This window comes from Mercenaria mercenaria, chromosome 16, assembly GCF_021730395.1.
Source record: "Mercenaria mercenaria strain notata chromosome 16, MADL_Memer_1, whole genome shotgun sequence".
Lineage (NCBI taxonomy): Eukaryota > Metazoa > Mollusca > Bivalvia > Venerida > Veneridae > Mercenaria > Mercenaria mercenaria.
Genome location: NC_069376.1, coordinates 1985250 through 2003287, shown reverse-complemented (window position 1 = coordinate 2003287; position 18038 = coordinate 1985250). Strand labels below are relative to the sequence as shown.

Here is an 18038-nt window from a genome sequence, read left to right as displayed (position 1 = left end):
TTTTTCTTTGATTTGACCTAGTGACCTAGTTTTTGACCCCAGATGACCCATTTTCGAACTGGGTCTAAAATTTTATCAAGGTAATCATTATGACCAAAATTCATGAAGATCAATTGAAAATACAGCCTCTATCGCATACACAAGGTTTTTCCTTGATTTGACCTAGTGACCTAGTTTTTGACCCGAGATGACCCATTTTCAAACTCGGCCTAGATTTCATCAAGGTAATCATTCTGACCAAATTCATGAAGATCAATTGAAAAATACAGCCTCTATCGCATACACAAGGTTTTTCTTTGATTTGACGTAGTGACCTAGTTTTGACCCCAGATGACCCATTTTCGAACTCGGCCTAGATTTGATCAAGGTTATCATTCTGACCATATTCATGAAGAATAATTGAAAAATACAGCCCCTATCGCATACACAAGGTTTTTCTTTGATTTGACCTATTGACCTAGTTTTTGACCCGAGATGACCCATTTTCTAAATCGGCCTAGATTTCATCAAGGTTATCATTCTGACCAATATTCATGAAGATTAATTGAAAAATACCGCCTCTATCGCATACACAAGGTTTTTCTTTGATTTGACCTAGTGACCTAGTTTTTGACCCGAGATGACCCATTTTCGAACTCGGCCTAGATTTCATCAAGGCAATCAATCTGACCAATATTCATGAAGATCAATTGAAAAATACAGCCTCTATCGCATACACAAGGTTTTTCCTTGATTTGACCTAGTGACCTAGTTTTTGACCCGAGATGACCCATTTTCGAACTCGGCCTAGATTTCATCAAGGTTATCATTCTGACCAATATTCATGAACATTAATTGAAAAATACAGCCTCTATCGCATACACAAGGTTTTTCTTTGATTTGACCTAGTGACCTAGTTTTTGACCCGAGATGACCCATTTTCGAACTCGGCCTAGATTTCATCAAGGTTATCATTCTGACCAATATTCATGAAGATTAATTGAAAAATACAGCCTCTATCGCATACACAAGCTAAATGTTGACAGACGACAGACGACAGACGACGGACGACAGACGCCGGACATCGAGCGATCAGAAAAACTCACCTGAGCATTGCTCAGGTGAGCTAAAAATCACTATCATCAACGATGATTTTTTTTGCTACACATCAAAGTTTTAAGTCCATGATCATATTTCCAATAAACATCTGTCATGTCTACCAGTCTGGAGTAGTTTTTTAATCTATCCGCACAGGAATATAGTCCTGAAAAACACAGACAAAACAACTGTTAAAGACATCAGAAATGGCACAAAATGTACACAGTGTCAGAATACATTCAGAATTTAACATGTCGAAGTAGGGACGGCTTTAAACTAAGAACTTCAAAATTTCAAAGAACTACTTCCTAGGATACAATGACCCGGAAGTACTTCAATACCGGGGTGACCCCATAAAGTAACTGAAATTAAGATGTAGTATAAGATGTAATGTATGCAGTTAACAAAATGTTAAAACTATTTGAATGAAGGCTCAAGAATATTCAGGAAAACAGCATTGGTCGACAAAGGCACATCAGCGGAGCACATGAATTTCAGAAAATGATACAAACAGTTATTATTATTACCCTGTAATGATTTCAAATACTTAAAAATCATTTAGAAAATCTAAAATACGCTTTTGAAAAAATATCTAGGAATAAAATACCCTTTTGAAAAAAAAAAACTAGGGGATAAAATACCCTTTAACCTTAAATCTTATCTGGAGCTCTGAGAGCATCAAAACTTTAAATCTGAAATTCTAAATAAAAAGGGGGATAACTCATGAAACATTGTGGCAAGTGTTATGGCCCTTGTGTAACATGATATAAGTGATGATGTTGAATAACTATTTTAAGTCTGAATCAAATCCATTTAGTAATACCTGAGATAGAGTAAAAGTGCACCAAAAATCTAACCTGAAATTCTAAGTAAAAGGGGGCATAATTCAGGAAATATTGGTACCAGAGTTATGGACCTTGTGTCATATGATATGGTTGATTAGGTAGAATAATATTTTAAATTTGAATCAAATCTATTTAGTAATATCTGAGAAAGAGTGAAAGCGCATCAAAACGTTCTAAGTAAAAGGGGGATTATTCATGAAATATTGGTGTGAGAGTTAGAGTTATGGCCCTTGTGATTTGAGTGGTGATGAGCAATAACCATTTAAAAATTGAAATAAATCCATCAAGTAATTATAGTGATAAAGAGAAAGTGCATCAAAACTTTAACCAAAGTGCATACACAGAAGGACACTGATGCCAGGTCGAGCAGGACAGCTCTCTACACTTTGTAGAGTCGACTAAAACTTACCAAAAATCTTTTATAATCTGTCTTAGTAACTGTGAAAACTCTGCCAAATTATCTGAGAATCTACGCATCTATTGCGAATTTGTTGACTGGACAGACAGGTAAAAGTCTGACAGACTGGTACACACATCACTTTCCTACAGACCTGTAGAAATAATATTATACGGTATGGTAGTGGTTAATTGGTATGAAAATATAATGCTGCATTTACTGTAATTATGGAAGCATCCATCAATTCTTAAAATACCAGTGTAGTCATACTCAATCCAAAACTAGAAACCTGATAAGATTCTGTAAGTGAAAATTTCTATGAAAGCAAGGGCATTTCAGTATATATTTTTCTAATTAAGTTAGCTCCCTTCAATTGTAAAATCTGTTTTACAGAAGATTGGACATTTGTTGTTGCTTTTTAAAGTATTGGTATCTGTTCAGCTCTTATGGCCCCAAAGTACAATTAATTTCCCATAGTGTTACATACAAATATATCAATGCAAGGCTTTGACACAATGTTCTGAAGACAAATGCAAACACCTTCTCTTTAGAAATCTATCCCAGAGGAACACAAAAATCACTTCGAAGTGACCTGTTGACCTGCTACTTTTCTCCTCACATCTGTCAGAATGAATAGTGTATTGCATTTTTACAAAGTGAAGCAGTCCAGCCTACTTTTTGTACAAATCCACAGACAGTCATTTGCACAAGAAACCATGATTTTCCAGAAATGTTTTACCCCTTTCTCTTCATTTACATCAGATCTATAAAATTTGGCTACTTTCAGAAGCTCAGAATATCTATTTACAATCAAATCCATCATGAAATGAGGGACCTCTTTTCTCTCGGATACACTTCCTTTAGTTGGGTAACGAAGGGCAGGTAACTGTACCTTGTTACCTTATGTAACTCTAAATGCAGTTTTTAAGTGGTAAATTATTCTTAACAAAAATTATCTGGTTACTTATTAGATATTTCTATGACTGCCATGAAATCCAAATTTCCACCATGGTTCCCTCATACACCATATAGAACAAAGACCTGCATCTCTTCTTCCATTCTGAACTAATTGTCTGTAGCCATTCTGCTTTACTGTTACTTCACACTACAAAACAAGAGGCATTTTCAGAGTGTTTAGAAAGAAATATATTATGAGAAGCAATTTTACAATTTAATGATAATCATCTAAAACTCCTAACTTGTAACTTGAAACTATAAAAAGTTTCCTTTTATGAAATTTCATGCAATGATATTTGTAAGTGAATCTATGTCAAGGGGACTCCGTGGCTGAGTGGTTAAGGTTGCTGACTTTAAATCACTTGCCCCTCATCGATGTGGGTTCGAGCCTCACTCGGGGCATTGAATTCTTCATGAGAGGAAGCCATCCAGCTGGCTTACAGAAGGTCGGTGGTTCTACCCAGGTACCTGCTCATGATGAAATAATGCATGGAGGGGCACTTAGGATCTTCCTCCACCATCAAAGCTAGAAAGTCGCCATATGACCTCAACTTGTGTCAGTGCAACATTACATCCAACCAAAACAAAAAAAAACAAATAAAAAGAATCTATGTCAGTAAGTAAAAGGTTTAGACTAAACAAGAAAAAAATACCTAAAATAACTGGTGTACAAAATTTATGTCACTTTGATTTTCCTTGAAATTAATTTCCCCTGTTATTTTGCGTATCTGAATAATTACAAAATCAATGCATGTGATGCAAATTTGTTGAACAGAAAGGAAAAATGAAAATGTTTATGGATACTCTTATATTATCTTTACCCTGCTAAATTTTTATAATGCACTTGTCTATCTTTCAATTTGGACAGCACCATTAACTGTTAATAGGGATGTTTACCAAAAAGATACTGACTGAATGGCGAACAGAGCAGATCTTGATCAGACTGCAAAGATGGTGTAGGCTGATCATGATCCACACTAATTGCTAAGACAGAATCTACTGTGTCCATTATTGTAAGGGTTAAGGGACCAATGATAGAAAGAGGAAGAACAGAACAGAAAATATCTGGTATCAATCAAATCTCGGCCATCAAATATTTTAAACAGGCTGCTGGTGTAGTATATCATTATACCTGAACAGAAACCTAAAACCTTGATTTGTTTCTAAACTGTCTTTGTAAAAAATTCTGTGAAAACAAACCTGTAATTTACCAAAATAGAATTAAGGGCATTTAAATTTTGTGGTTTTTTTTTCAAATTAAGTTACCTCCCTTTAACTGTAAAGTTAAAAAAAATCTGGCTTAAAAAGTGCAGTTGGATTTACAGGAAAATAATTCTAAAATACAAATTTATGGTGTGTTAAACTTACCAAATCATTTCATGTCTGTGACCCACAATGTTTCCCATATACACAATGTTGAACAGAGGTCTGTGACCCACAATGTTTCCCATATACACCATGCTGAACTGAGACATGCATCTCTTCATTTTCTAAATTTCATGGTCTGTAGCTATTCTGCTTTTCTGTAACTTCACACCTACAAAAAAGTAGAATTTTTTGAAACATTTTGTAAATCCATCAAAATCTAAAGATGCATATTCAAAAAGTTATTTCACAAATTTAATGAAAATCATCTACACTTCAGTTAGACAGACTGCCAGACATTCCATCAGTAAACATGTGTATAAAATATTATACAGTAAACCTCGCTAATAAGGAACAGCTTGGGACCTCTAAAAATTGTTCCTTATAACCGAGGTTCCTTATATCCGTATAATGAACTAATTCCTTGTAACCGAGGTTTGTATAACGAACACAATTTGTATAGCAAACACTATTTGACTGACGTTTGAAAAGGGCCCCGGGTCGACCATGAATCTTTATGTGAGAAAGTTGTGAGTCTAGTACCGGTCCTCTAGAGAGATGGTAAGATAAACTGACTGCGTGTATATGACTGAAATAGCGTTGAAACACGGCGTTTAAACCTAAAACCAAAATGTATGTCGGTAAGAATGACATGATTTGTGTTTATTATTGTCGGCTATTTCTATCTTCTTTTTAGGAGAGCACTACATTATGATTATAAGATATGTTGCAGCCCTTACCTTGCTCGGCAGCATGTTATGTGAATAGGCATCAATACTAATATAAAATAAATGTTCAAATAATTAATATAACAAGAGGACCATGATGGTCCTGAATCGCTCACCTCTTCCCACATGATCCAGTTTTGAGTAAGACGTCGTTTTTTCTATTATTTGACATAGTGACCTAGTTTTTGAGCTCATGTGACCCAGTTTTGAACTTGACCTAGATATTATCAAGATAAAAATTCTGACCAATTTTCATGAAGATCCATTGAAAAATATGGTCTCTAGAGAGATCACAAGGTTTTTCTATTATTTGACCTATTGACCTAGTTTTTTAAGGCACATGACCCAGTTTCAAACTTGACCTAGATATCATCAAGGTGAACATTCTGACCAATTTTCATGAAGATCCATTCAAGGGTATGGCCTCTAGAGAGGTCACAACGTTTTTCTATTTCAAGACCTACTGACCTAGTTTTTGATCACAGTTGACCCAGTTTCGAACTTGACCTAGATGTCATCAAGGTGAACATTCTGACCAACTTTCATACAGATCCCATGAAAAAAATGGCCTCTAGAGAGGTCACAACGTTTTTTTCATTATTTGACCTACTGACCTACTTCTTGATGGCATGTGACCCACTTTCGAACTTGACCTAGATATCATCAAGATGAACATTCTGACCAATTTTTATAGAGATCTATTCACAAGGGTGGCCTCTAGAGAGGTCACAAGGTTTTTCTATTTTTAGACCTACTGACCTAGTTTTTGACCGCACATGACCCTGTTTCGAACTTGACCTAGATATCATCAAGATGAATATTCAGACCAACTTTCATGAAGATCTGTTGAAAAATATGGCCTTTAGAGAGGTCACAAGGTTTTTCTATTATTTGACCTACTGACCTAGTTTTTGAAGGCACGTGACCCACTTTCAAACTTGACATAGATGTCATCAAGATGAACATTCAGACCAACTTTCATACAGATCCCATGGAAAATATGGCCTCTAGAGAGGTCACAAGGTTTTTCTATTATTTGACCTACTGACCTACTTTTTGATGGCATGTGACCCACTTTCGAACTTGACTTAGATATCATCAAGGTGAACATTCTGACCAATTTTCATGAAGTTCTCATGAAATATATGGCCTCTAGAGAGGTCACAAGGTTTTTCTATTTTTAGACCTACTGACCTAGTTTTTGACCGCAGTTGACCCAGTTTCGAACTTGACCTAGATATCATCAAGATGAACATTCAGACCAACTTTCATACAGATCCCATGAAAAATTTGGCCTTTAGAGAGGTCACAAGGTTTTTCTATTATTTGACCTATTGACCTAGTTTTTGATGGCACGTGATCCAGTTTCAAACTTGACCTAGACATCATCAAGTTGAACGTTCTGACCAATTTTCATGAAGATCTTATGAAATATATGGCCTCTAGAAAGGTCACAAGGTTTTTCTATTTTTAGACCTACTGACCTAGTTTTTGACCGCACGTGACCCAGTTTCGAACTTGACCTAGATATCATCAAGATAAACATTCAGACCAACTTTCATACAGATCCCATGAAAAATATGGCCTTTAGAGAGGTCAAAAGGTTTTTCTATTATTTGACCTACTGACCTAGTTTTTGACAGCACGTGACCCAGTTTCGAACTTGACCTAGATATCATCAAGGAGAACGTTCTGACCAACTTTCATGAAGATCTTGTGAAATATATGGCCTCTAGAGAGGTCACAAGGTTTTTCTATTTTTAGACCTACTGACCTAGTTTTTGAAGGCACGTGACCCAGTTTCGAACTTGACCTAGATATCATCAAGGTGAACATTCTGACCAATTTTCATGAAGATCCATTGAAAATTATGGCCTCTAGAGAGGTCACAAGGTTTTTCTATTTTTAGACCTACTGACCTAGTTTTTGACGGCACGTGACCCAGTTTCGAACTTGACCTAGATATCATCAAGGTGAACATTCTGACCAACTTTCATAAAGATCCCACGAAAAATGTGACCTCTAGAGAGGTCACAAGCAAAAGTTTACGGACGGACGGACGCACGCACGCACGGACTGACGGACGGACGACGGACGCCGGACACTGCGCGATCACAAAAGCTCACCTTGTCACTTTGTGACAGGTGAGCTAAAAATGTTAAATTAGACTACCAATTAAAATTTAAAAGTAGGGTGTTTATGACATACAGTGCATTACGACTAGACAACGGCGCCATACATATGGACTAAAGTGTAAATTATACCTATAGTTTCGCTTTTGTCCATTTTAGCACCTGATATAATTTTTACAATTGAAAATTTGGTAAACTGGACTGTTTGCCATTGTTAATCACGCATAATTAACACATTTATTTAGGATAGTATGACATGACCGTGTCCACGACTTATTTTCGTTCAGTATTGTTATCATGAAATACCTTATACATGTAGCTCTCAAACATAATCTCGAGTAAATATAAATTAATGATGATATTATTTATTTTCTTTTTAACATATACGTGAAATAAAACAAACTAAAGATCATAGAAATGAAATAATATGTGTTTATTCATGTGCATAAAAGCGCGTAAAAGTGCCGACATTACTCTGACGTCATCAGCAATTCTCCTGTTTATTTCCAGTTTTCAATAATTTTTATTCTTTACGTCTGTTCGCAATAACCGAAGGGTTTTCCATTGAATTTTGTACCTTGGGACTAGAAAAAGTGTTCCTTATAACAGAGTTCCCTATAACCAAGGATTTTTACATTGAATAAAGAAGGAATTAAATCAGGGAAATGAAAACTGTTCCTTATAACTGAGTGTTCCTTATATCCGAGTTCCTTATAAGTGAGGTTTACTGTAATAAGCACTATACCTAACATTATATACTTGAATTTCAAAGTTACTTTCAATAAATGTAAAGTTGTATGATAATGGTAAAATCATTCAAGTAGATTTAAAAGTCTTCATGCATCAGAGAACATGAAGGTTTGTAGTATGTGGAAAGGAGTCTGAAAACAAACTATCTGTAATAATACGAGGTGCGGCAAAAGTTAGTTCCCTTGGTCCGAAGCTTTTTTCACATAGGTTGCTTGCCAGTAACCTCTAATGGTTACATGGAAACATGTATCAATGATCTACCTTATCAATTCAAAACTGCACCATAGTTCCATCAATCACCATATAGAACAATGACCTGCATCTCTTCAGTTCTAAAGTTACTGGTCTCCAGCCATTCTGTGTTACTGTTACTTCGAACTACAAAAAGAAATATAAAGTTCAAAGACGTATTAGATGCACATATACCACAATAAAATCAAGCACGGACATTTTGGTTATATAGCTGCAATTTGGTTGAAAAAAGTTCCTCAGTGATATTTACTATTTATTTTTCATAAAATAAGACACTTTCATGTTTCTTTTTGCATTTTTTCAGGTTATTTAATTGAAAACGAAAGAAGGGTGTTAATTCTGCAGACCGCTGTCTGAAATACTGCTATATGAGGGTACCTGACTTCAGATGACTTTCATTTTTTTCGTTTTCTTGAAGCAGATGTATGAATATCTTGTAGAAAATGGGTCTCTAATAGATAGAAAATACAGAAACTGTATCCAAATAGATCTGTTCAAGTAGTTAAATTTTATATGAAACAAAGAACAATTTCTTTTAATATAGCCTTTTAGTGTTCTTTTTTTTAAATTGAGTTACCTCCCTTCCATTGTAAAATATGTTTTATTTTTACAAAAAAGCATGTTTTGTCTGTGTTCAGCTTTTCTATAACTCAGAGTACAGCTGGATTAGAGGAAAATGGTTCTAAATAAAAAGGATCTTCTTACTTGATACATGATTTCTATGCTTCATATCCACAAAGTTTTCCCCACACACCGTATTAAACAATTCAGAGCTGCATTTCTTCATTTCTCAACTTCATGGACTGTAGGTATTCTGCTTTACTGTTACTTCCCAATGCACTGCAAAAGATTTGTTTGTTTTTTATTTTGAGTTCAATGCTATTTTTCAACAATATTTCAGTTGTTTTCTGGCAGGCATTTAACCTTACCAGTGTTCCTGGATTCTGTAGCCGTACAAACTTGTTCTCTGTAACTCTCAATTCCCCATATGAAACAGAGGTTGAGTACAAATAATGTCATGGAGAACAGCATGTGCCTCACACGTGGCCCTAACTCACGGATGTGCAGGCTGATCTTGGTCTGCACTGTACACTATGCTATCAATAAATTTTCAGTGAACACCCCTTTGAATTATAAATGTTACTGCCCAGATTGAATGACAGACCAGTCCATTTTAGAAACTTAGGAGGGTAAAGGTTTATTGTTGACAAACACTAGAAAATATCTTACAGTCAATATTGACTTCAAGTTAACTGATTAGTAGTATTCATTTACCAACAGACTTTATGCACTGGTCGCAAAGGCAGAATCACTTGCCGACACTGCCATCAGCAGGCTAAAGGTTAAATAACAACAGTTTAGAGCATTTGGGACTTGATTAAGGTGAATTCAGGCATTATTAATTATGATTACTTAGACAATTACATGTGAAACTATCGCAACAAGGTAACATTTAATATCTATATAGCAACAATCACCACTTTTGGTTAGTTTTATTTATTTATTTGGGTTTAACGCCATTTTCAACAGTATTTCAGTCATGTAACGGCGGGCAGTTAACCTAACCAGTGTTCCTGGATCTGTACCAGTACAAACCTGTTCTCCGCAAGTAACTGCCAACTTCCCCACATGAATCAGAGGTGGAGGACTAATGATTTCAGACACAATGTCGTTTATCAAATAGTCACGGAGAACATACGCCCCGCCCGAGGATGGAACTCGCGACCCCAAGATCCGTAGACCAACGCTCTTACCTACTGAGCTAAGCAGGCGGGCTTTTGGTTAGTTTTAATTACAGGAATGAAATTATGTTTTTGGACTCTAATATGTGTGTATAAATGACAAATCAATTGTGTTTTTGACAATAAATATTACTGATAAAGTTTTATGAGGTGCTAAAGGGTTGTATGTCCTGGGGGGGGGGGGGGCACATGTCCGGTCCTGTGTTAAAGTCATGTCCTGATTCAGGCTTTTTGTACAAAAGTGACCTATGACACTTAATTGCATTTTTTCTGCCACATGTATTTGATTTATTTCAGTATGATTAGTCACTTATTCATCCATTATATTTATTTCAGTATGACTAGTCACTTATTCATCCATTACATTTATTTCAGTATGACTAGTCACTTATTCATCCATTATATTTATTTCAGTATGACTAGTCACTTATTCATCCATTACATTTATTTCAGTATGACTAGTCACTTATTCATCCATTACATTTATTTCAGTATGACTAGTCACTTATTCATCCATTATATTTATTTCAGTATGACTAGTCCAGGGTTCGAATTTAGCCTGATTTTCTACTTGCATTTTTTCGCAAGTGGTATTTTTTTTACTTGCTAAATGAAAAACAACTTGCATTTTCCGCGACATGTTACTTTATTAGAACATTTACATTAACACAAACATCCACGTGACAAGTCCAGCCAATCGTATTTGCGCTATATAAATAGTAACTTATTAACAGATTACCAAAAGACCCACCGGATGCGGTAAACGTCATCAAAATTGGCGCAGGTACTTGTCAGCAGTTGAAAAGACATGCGCACGGGACATGTATCGAGTGTAAATGTCCTTTTACGACGAAAGATGAAAGAGTGCTCCGAAAGAAAGAACAGTGTAAGATCGAGACGACCGTTAGAAATGCACATTATTCAGCCAAAAATTTTCACTCGCAAAAAAATGCTGGTGTCTGAAATCTCACCTTGCAGTTTGAAATTTGCACTCGCATTTCGCGAGTATGCGAGCTTAAATTCGAACCCTGTAGTCACTTATTCATCCATTATAAAGGAAAATTTCTCTAGTTTCTTTAGAGAGACTACAAAGCCATTGAATGATTCAATAAAAACAAGAGCTGTCACTAATGGTGACAAATGCCCCCGCAGCACCTTGACCTTTGACCTTCACCTTTGACCTGGTGACCTAAACGTCAGTAGGGGTCGTGTACTCAATAAGTACTATCAGCATGTGAAGTTGGAAGGTCCTGGGTGCAGTGGTTCGCAAGTAAAGTGCCTTCATGCAAAAAGTTAACGTTTTGACTAACGAACTAACTAACTAACGAACGGACGGACAGTTGAAAACTAATATGCCTCCCTTCGGGGGGCATAAAAATATATGTGCAAATGATAAAATAAACTAGTACGAAAGAATGTGGAAATAGGCAGCATTGGAGCAATCCGAAATAAACTTGAAATGTAAAATGAAAAGGTATAAAACAATAAAAGAAACAGTTAAAACAAATTAAGTAATTTCTGTTAATTAGTATTGATCACATATCTTTGAACTTGAATTAAATGCAAAAGTGTTACAAACTGATCAAAGAATCCACATGAAGTTTTAATCATTAATAATGGCAATTAAATTAGTTTGTACATCTATAAACATGTAATGATACAAATAAAAATCAGTATCCTTTTATATCTAAATAATTTTAACATAGTACATGTCGAAAGCAAATAACATTTAACAAGAGGGCCATGATGACCCTATATCGCTCACCTGTTATCACTGCACTTGAGGACAAGAAGGTCCTCAGAAAAAATATCTAAGTCCAAAGGACAGGAACAACAAAGGGAAGAAATTTAACCAAAAAGAAAAAATATCTTACAAGGTATAGATATGTTAAAATACACCTAAAAATTGGAGGTACCATCCATGTTGTACCACAGAAAACTTGTCCTGTGTTTTCTAAACGGCCAATAATAAAGAAGTTACTAAAAATAAGCTATTTATAGTAACATAAAAGGGAAGTAATGAAAAAAAAAATACTGTAAGTTGACAAAAGAAGGATCTGCCAAATAAATCTGTTGACATAAATGAAATTTCAGATCAGTATCTTCATTAGTTATGGAGATATAACAATTTTAATTTGAAATAAATGGAGGTAATTTGACATAAAATCAGTCCATAGTTATATACCCTGATTGTCTCAGTCCAACTAATAAAAATAATGAAATTTCAACTAAGTCCTTACTTACTGATATAAATCCATTTTATTACAATCATGGGAGGTAATCAGATATAAAATAACTCTAGAACCTATGATTGGATCTGATTTGTCATGTAATCCAAGATTTATTGTTGTTGAAGATATTTTGGAAGTTTGTATCAAATAAAACCATAAATGAAGTCTCTATATGGCTACAAAAGCCAAAATAGCCAATTTTGCACTTTTAAGGGGCCATACCTCTGGAATCCATAATGGAATCTGGCCAGTTGAAGAAAGGAAGCAAGATCTTGTGGTGATACAAGTTGTGTGCAAGTCTGGTTAAAATAAAATCATAAATGAAGCTGCCATTGTGCAGACAAGGTCAAAATAGCTAATTCTGGCCCTTTCAGGGGCCATAACTCTGGAACCCATAATGGAATCTGGCCAGTTCAAGAAAGGAACCAAGATCTTATGGTGATACAAGTTGTGTGCCAGTTTGGTAAAAATCAAATCATAAATAAAGCTACTTTTGTGCAGACAAGGTCAAAATAACTAATTTTGGCCCTTTCTGGGGCCATTACTCTGGAACCCATAATGGGATCTGGCCAGTTCAAGAAAGGAACCATGATCTTATGGTGATACAAGTTGTGTGCAAGTTTGGTTAAAATAAAATCATAAATGAAACCAATATCGTGCAGACGAGAAATTGTTGACGGACGGACGCACAGACTGACGACGGACGAAGGGTGATCACAAAAGCTCACCTTGTCACTATGTGACAGGTGAGCTAAAAATGGGAAAGTGTGTTTTCACGTGTTTTTTCTAGGACTGTAACGAGTATCCGAGTACTCGGATATCCACAAGTTTGACCAAAAGTTTGAGTATTGTCAAGATCGTTGGATCGCGATCTTTTTTTTATTAATACATGCGATATGTAAAATTCTGTCAATAAAACTAAATTAAAGCCACATTAAACGTCTTCAATGAATTTTCTTGCACATCTAAGACGATTACGCGTTGTCAGATTCTAAACCGGATGTAAACAAATGTCTTAGGTAGAGTTAGCATTGGTCTTATATTCAAACTAAAATTAATATGAAATCTGTCACATTTATCATTTAAGTAATTAAATTCAATAAAAAGTTAGATACGAAATTTCTGTCCAACAAATAAAATTTTCTTATCAAAAAGTGCGAAACTGTTACTAAATATTGTGATATTAATGATCGACATCATATCGTTAATCTGCAAGAATGGCACAAGTCCACCCGCAAAACCTTACTTTAATTAATGAGCAAAACATTAAACATCTATAGGTCAAAACTATTAACTGAGCACTATGAGAACTGCAAAGTTTAGATTCCATAAAGAAAGAAGTACAAAAATAACAGGCTTGCATTTTTGTATCATTATGTTCGTTGCTGCTGGTAATCCATGGTTCGATCTGTGAATCGTCAGCCCCGACTCGCGGATCTGATTGGATCGCCACTTGTCGGACGATCCACAGCCCTAGTTTATTCGTATACTAGTTTTTATCATTCCAATTCTGTGGTGCCAGGTTGTGGATTATACCTGAACATACTACTGCTGAACCAGTTGGGTTTCGACATTTCTGGCAGTCAAGATTACAACAACAACAATATGGCAGACAGTAAACGCAGATAAATGCAAGGGCACGGTAAAATTAATTAAGAGAACAATATGCATAGAAACAAAATTCTGTTTATTTTGGTTAGAGAACCGGTTCTGGACGAATACGTACGCTCTCTAGGGAATCTGCCAAACCATAAAAAAGGGCTGCTCTATCACTAAAATTATCTATATACTGACGAACAACGTCTACGTCACCGAAAGGGGTTCGGCGGTTACGGAAGATAGATGATACTGTTGCATGGTGGTACAGTAAGGTGTCTGACTTCAATTCACGTGTTACAATCATATTGTGGTATCCAGACATTTGTTGAAATTTTTCCTTGTACCTGACACTGGATACGAAAGTTCTATGTACGAACATCGAAGGCTGATTGCTTCATAAATAACTTCATAAAAGTTCTATTATTACGTTAAATCGATAGCACTTATCCGTAAATAGTTTTACAATTCACTATTAGTTGCAGTCATACCCTTATGTACATGTAAACATGCTTAAAAGTTGACGTAGAGCAGCAGCCAGCGAATGTCAGCCATTTTGAAATTATGACGTCATATTTGGGTTAGTATAAATACTGGGCGTTCCGTATCGCTGTAGTCACACAGTCACACAACCGATCAGCATCAACACAGTTGTGTTGAAAACAGAAAAGCTAAATCTCTCTTATCCGATAATAGAATATGAATCGTAATAATACTTGTTACATTTGCCTGTTCTCTCATTCCAGTGCAGATCAGTTGATTGTTAACTTTGTTATAACCAAACTTGAAGAGCTATAAAATAATGTATTTTATAGTTCTTTGTTAGATCTATAACCAAAGATTTTGCCAAATCTGGTACACTACCAAATCTGGTAGATCTAGATCTACCCGCTAGATCTGTTTACCGTCGTCTGCTAAGTCAACTCTAGATAGGTCTTTTATATATATCCTTATTATACCGTAGAAGTGGGTGGATATATCTTTGAGCTAGAGATTCAATCCGTAAAAGTGGGTAGATGCTTTAGAAATACAACCGTAGGCCTAAATGTGGACAGACTAATAACAGTACCAGAAACAAATTTAAGGAATCTGCCCATATAGGCCCTATCAGTGTCAACGTTTTCTTTGTTTGAATACTGAAATTACTACAGTGTATGTATACATTTTTTACCCGTGCATTGACCTTACTAACTACTGAATCTACTATTTTTCTCCCCATTTAAAAACATGTCGATACGTAAACCAAGATATTTGAAAATACTTTAAGAAGGTATTACATGACCGTTACACACAACTTTAAATAAAGAAATTGTCTTGAGCTTCCTAAGAGTACCAAACAACATACACTCCGTTTTACCACGATGTAGGGACAATCTATTATCAATGAACCATGTTGAACAATTTTCCATAACTCTGCTTAATTTTTCTGAAATAATGTGGGGATCTTTATGGGCAAACAATATCGCACTGCCATCAGCATATAAGCTTGCAGTCTGAATCTATACACATTGGCATGTCATTTAGGTAACAAGAAAGAGTAAAGGCCCAAGGATACTTCCTTGGGGGACTCCACGTAAGACATCGGCAGATTCGGATGAAACTTTGTTAATATTAACTATCTGAGTTCGTTCAGTAAGATAAGATTTAAACCAATTTATTGACTGAACACCCATAGCTGTAAGCTTGTTACAAAGGATAGTATGATTGACGGTATCAAACGCCTTTTGAAGATCAAATAAAATAATGCCAGTATATAAACCTGTAGAATTATTCTGTTTAATATAGTCTAACAGATTTATAAGGCAGGTATCGGTAGAATATTTGGATCTGAAACCTGAATGAAACTGGTATAAAAGGGAATTCTTATGTAAGTATTCAGAAAACTGATTATATACAGAACGCTCCAGAATTTTAGAAACAACACTGAGAATATTTACAGGTCTATAGTTACCTACTTCAAGAGGGGAAGACTTTTTATAAATAGGTCAAACCTTAGCTGTTTTCATGCCGTCAGGAACAATTCCGGAATCAATAGACATATTTACAATGAAAGTAATAGGAATCTTAAAGACATCTGCCCCATTTTTAATAAACTTATAGACGGAATACCATTTTAACCCGTGCTCTTCAAGGCATTAAGCTTAGTTGACCTTTTATGGACAAATTTTTCTGAGACATGGTTTATTCTAAAACAAGTAGGTTCATCTGTATTTCCATAAAATGATCTAAAAAAATTTCGAATTACTTTGCTTAGGAGACCTATGACAACAGTTGGTTTTGTTTTCGATAAAAACAGTTCTATGAATAAAAATTCATCAGACTGTTCACATAGGCCTACTTCGTTTCGAACATTAAATGCATAATCATTTCGGATATGCATGCATACCCCGCCTCAGTATTTTTGCCCGGCAGTCTGTCAAGTCCCTTGATGTGATGTATCAAGTGCACTTTATATGGGTCTTCGACTGGCAAGCACTACAAGACACCGCTTTGCTGGTAGCTGTGACTCCTTTCTTTTAGACAGTGCATGGATACTTTGCTTGCCACTGTCTATAAGAAGTAACGTTTACCACTGCAGGTCCAGGGTTTGACTGTATGTCACCACATTTGAGAAGGCACAGAACAAAAATACTACTTATATTTGGACGAAAGGTAGCGTAAGGTTTCACGGAGCGTACACCTTGATCATAGTGATGACGATCTATGGTTATATGTAGAGATTGTGTGATCAATAGTCCACTAACTAGGTATCGGTAGAGTAATTCAAATATTTAATTTAATGGTGTTTAGCCTAAACCAACATTTTTTGAAAAGGATTCATTATTCCAGGCCATATAATTGTGAGCTATTAATATCACAAACAAAAGATTGCAAAGATTCTCAAGAAGAATGCCAATGGTTCAAAGTCACATTATGATAAAGACTCAAGCAAGGTTTCATGAATTTACATTAAATACTTTTTGAGCTAGGCACATTATTAGGTGAAAATGTGCATATTTACTATTTCAGGGGCCATAACGCTAAAAAATATGTGACGGAGTCAGACGAAAAATAGGAGGTACGCCAGTTAATATCATGATGAAGACTTATGCAAGTTTTCAACCATTTATATTAAATACTTTTTGAGCTAGGCACATTATTAGGTGAAAATGTGCATATTTACTATTTCAGGGGCCATAACGCTAAAAATAGGGGGCGGAGTCAGACGAAAAATAGGAGGTACGCCAATTAATATCATGATGAAGACTTATGCAAGTTTTCAACCATTTATTTAAATACGTTTTAGCTAGGTGCGTCACAAGGTGAAAATGTGCACTTTTGACTATTTCAGGGGCCATAACTCCAAAAATAGTATGGCGGGAGCCAGACAAAAAAAAAAACAATAGGAGGTGCCCAAGTTCATATCATGGTAAAGACTCGTATAAGGTTTAATCAATTTATAAGAAATACTTTTTAGAAAAATAGGAGGTGCATATTTATATCATGATAAAGACTCGTACAAAGTTTGATCAATTTATATGAAATACTTTTTCAGCTAGGCGCGTTACAAGGTAAAAACGTGCATTTTTGATTATTTCAGGGGCCACAACTCTGACAGACTAAAATGAAAAATAAGAGGTGCGCAATTTCTTGACATGATAGATTATTAAGGTAGTATTAAACGTATTTTTGCATTTTATATACGAGAATATTGAATACATAATTCAGAATACATAATCAACGTTCAGTAGACTACCAACAACCTACAATATTACAATATCAAACAGAATATATAATGCTAAGTAAATGCCTGCCAACCTATAAAAACAGTCAGACATACTTATGCTAGACCAGACGAACAAACCCTATTAAGGTACCTAGAAAACTGGCTTTATGAGACGATTCATATGTTCTCAGAATAAACATCTTTTAATAACACAAAGTCTACAACACAGAGACAATTAATTATTTTTAGATAAAACAACA

The 18038-nt window shown here is 35.4% G+C and overlaps 1 long non-coding RNA gene across 5 annotated transcripts; it reads right to left on the bottom strand.

Annotated features, from left to right (window-relative positions):
• Positions 1-1110: 1110 nt before the first annotated feature.
• LOC128549409 (uncharacterized) lies at positions 1111-14656 on the bottom strand. Of its 5 annotated transcripts, none has more exons than XR_008367567.1 (7): positions 14564-14656; positions 9209-9343; positions 8513-8629; positions 4645-4813; positions 3284-3424; positions 2332-2473; positions 1111-1243 (listed from the first exon to the last, which is right to left on the bottom strand). It is a non-coding gene; the product is annotated as an uncharacterized LOC128549409 (long non-coding RNA). The 5 variants fall into 5 exon arrangements; XR_008367569.1 differs by having other exon boundaries at positions 14574-14645; XR_008367570.1 differs by lacking the exon at positions 14564-14656 and adding an exon at positions 14420-14531.
• Between the last annotated feature and the right edge of the window lie 3382 nt (positions 14657-18038).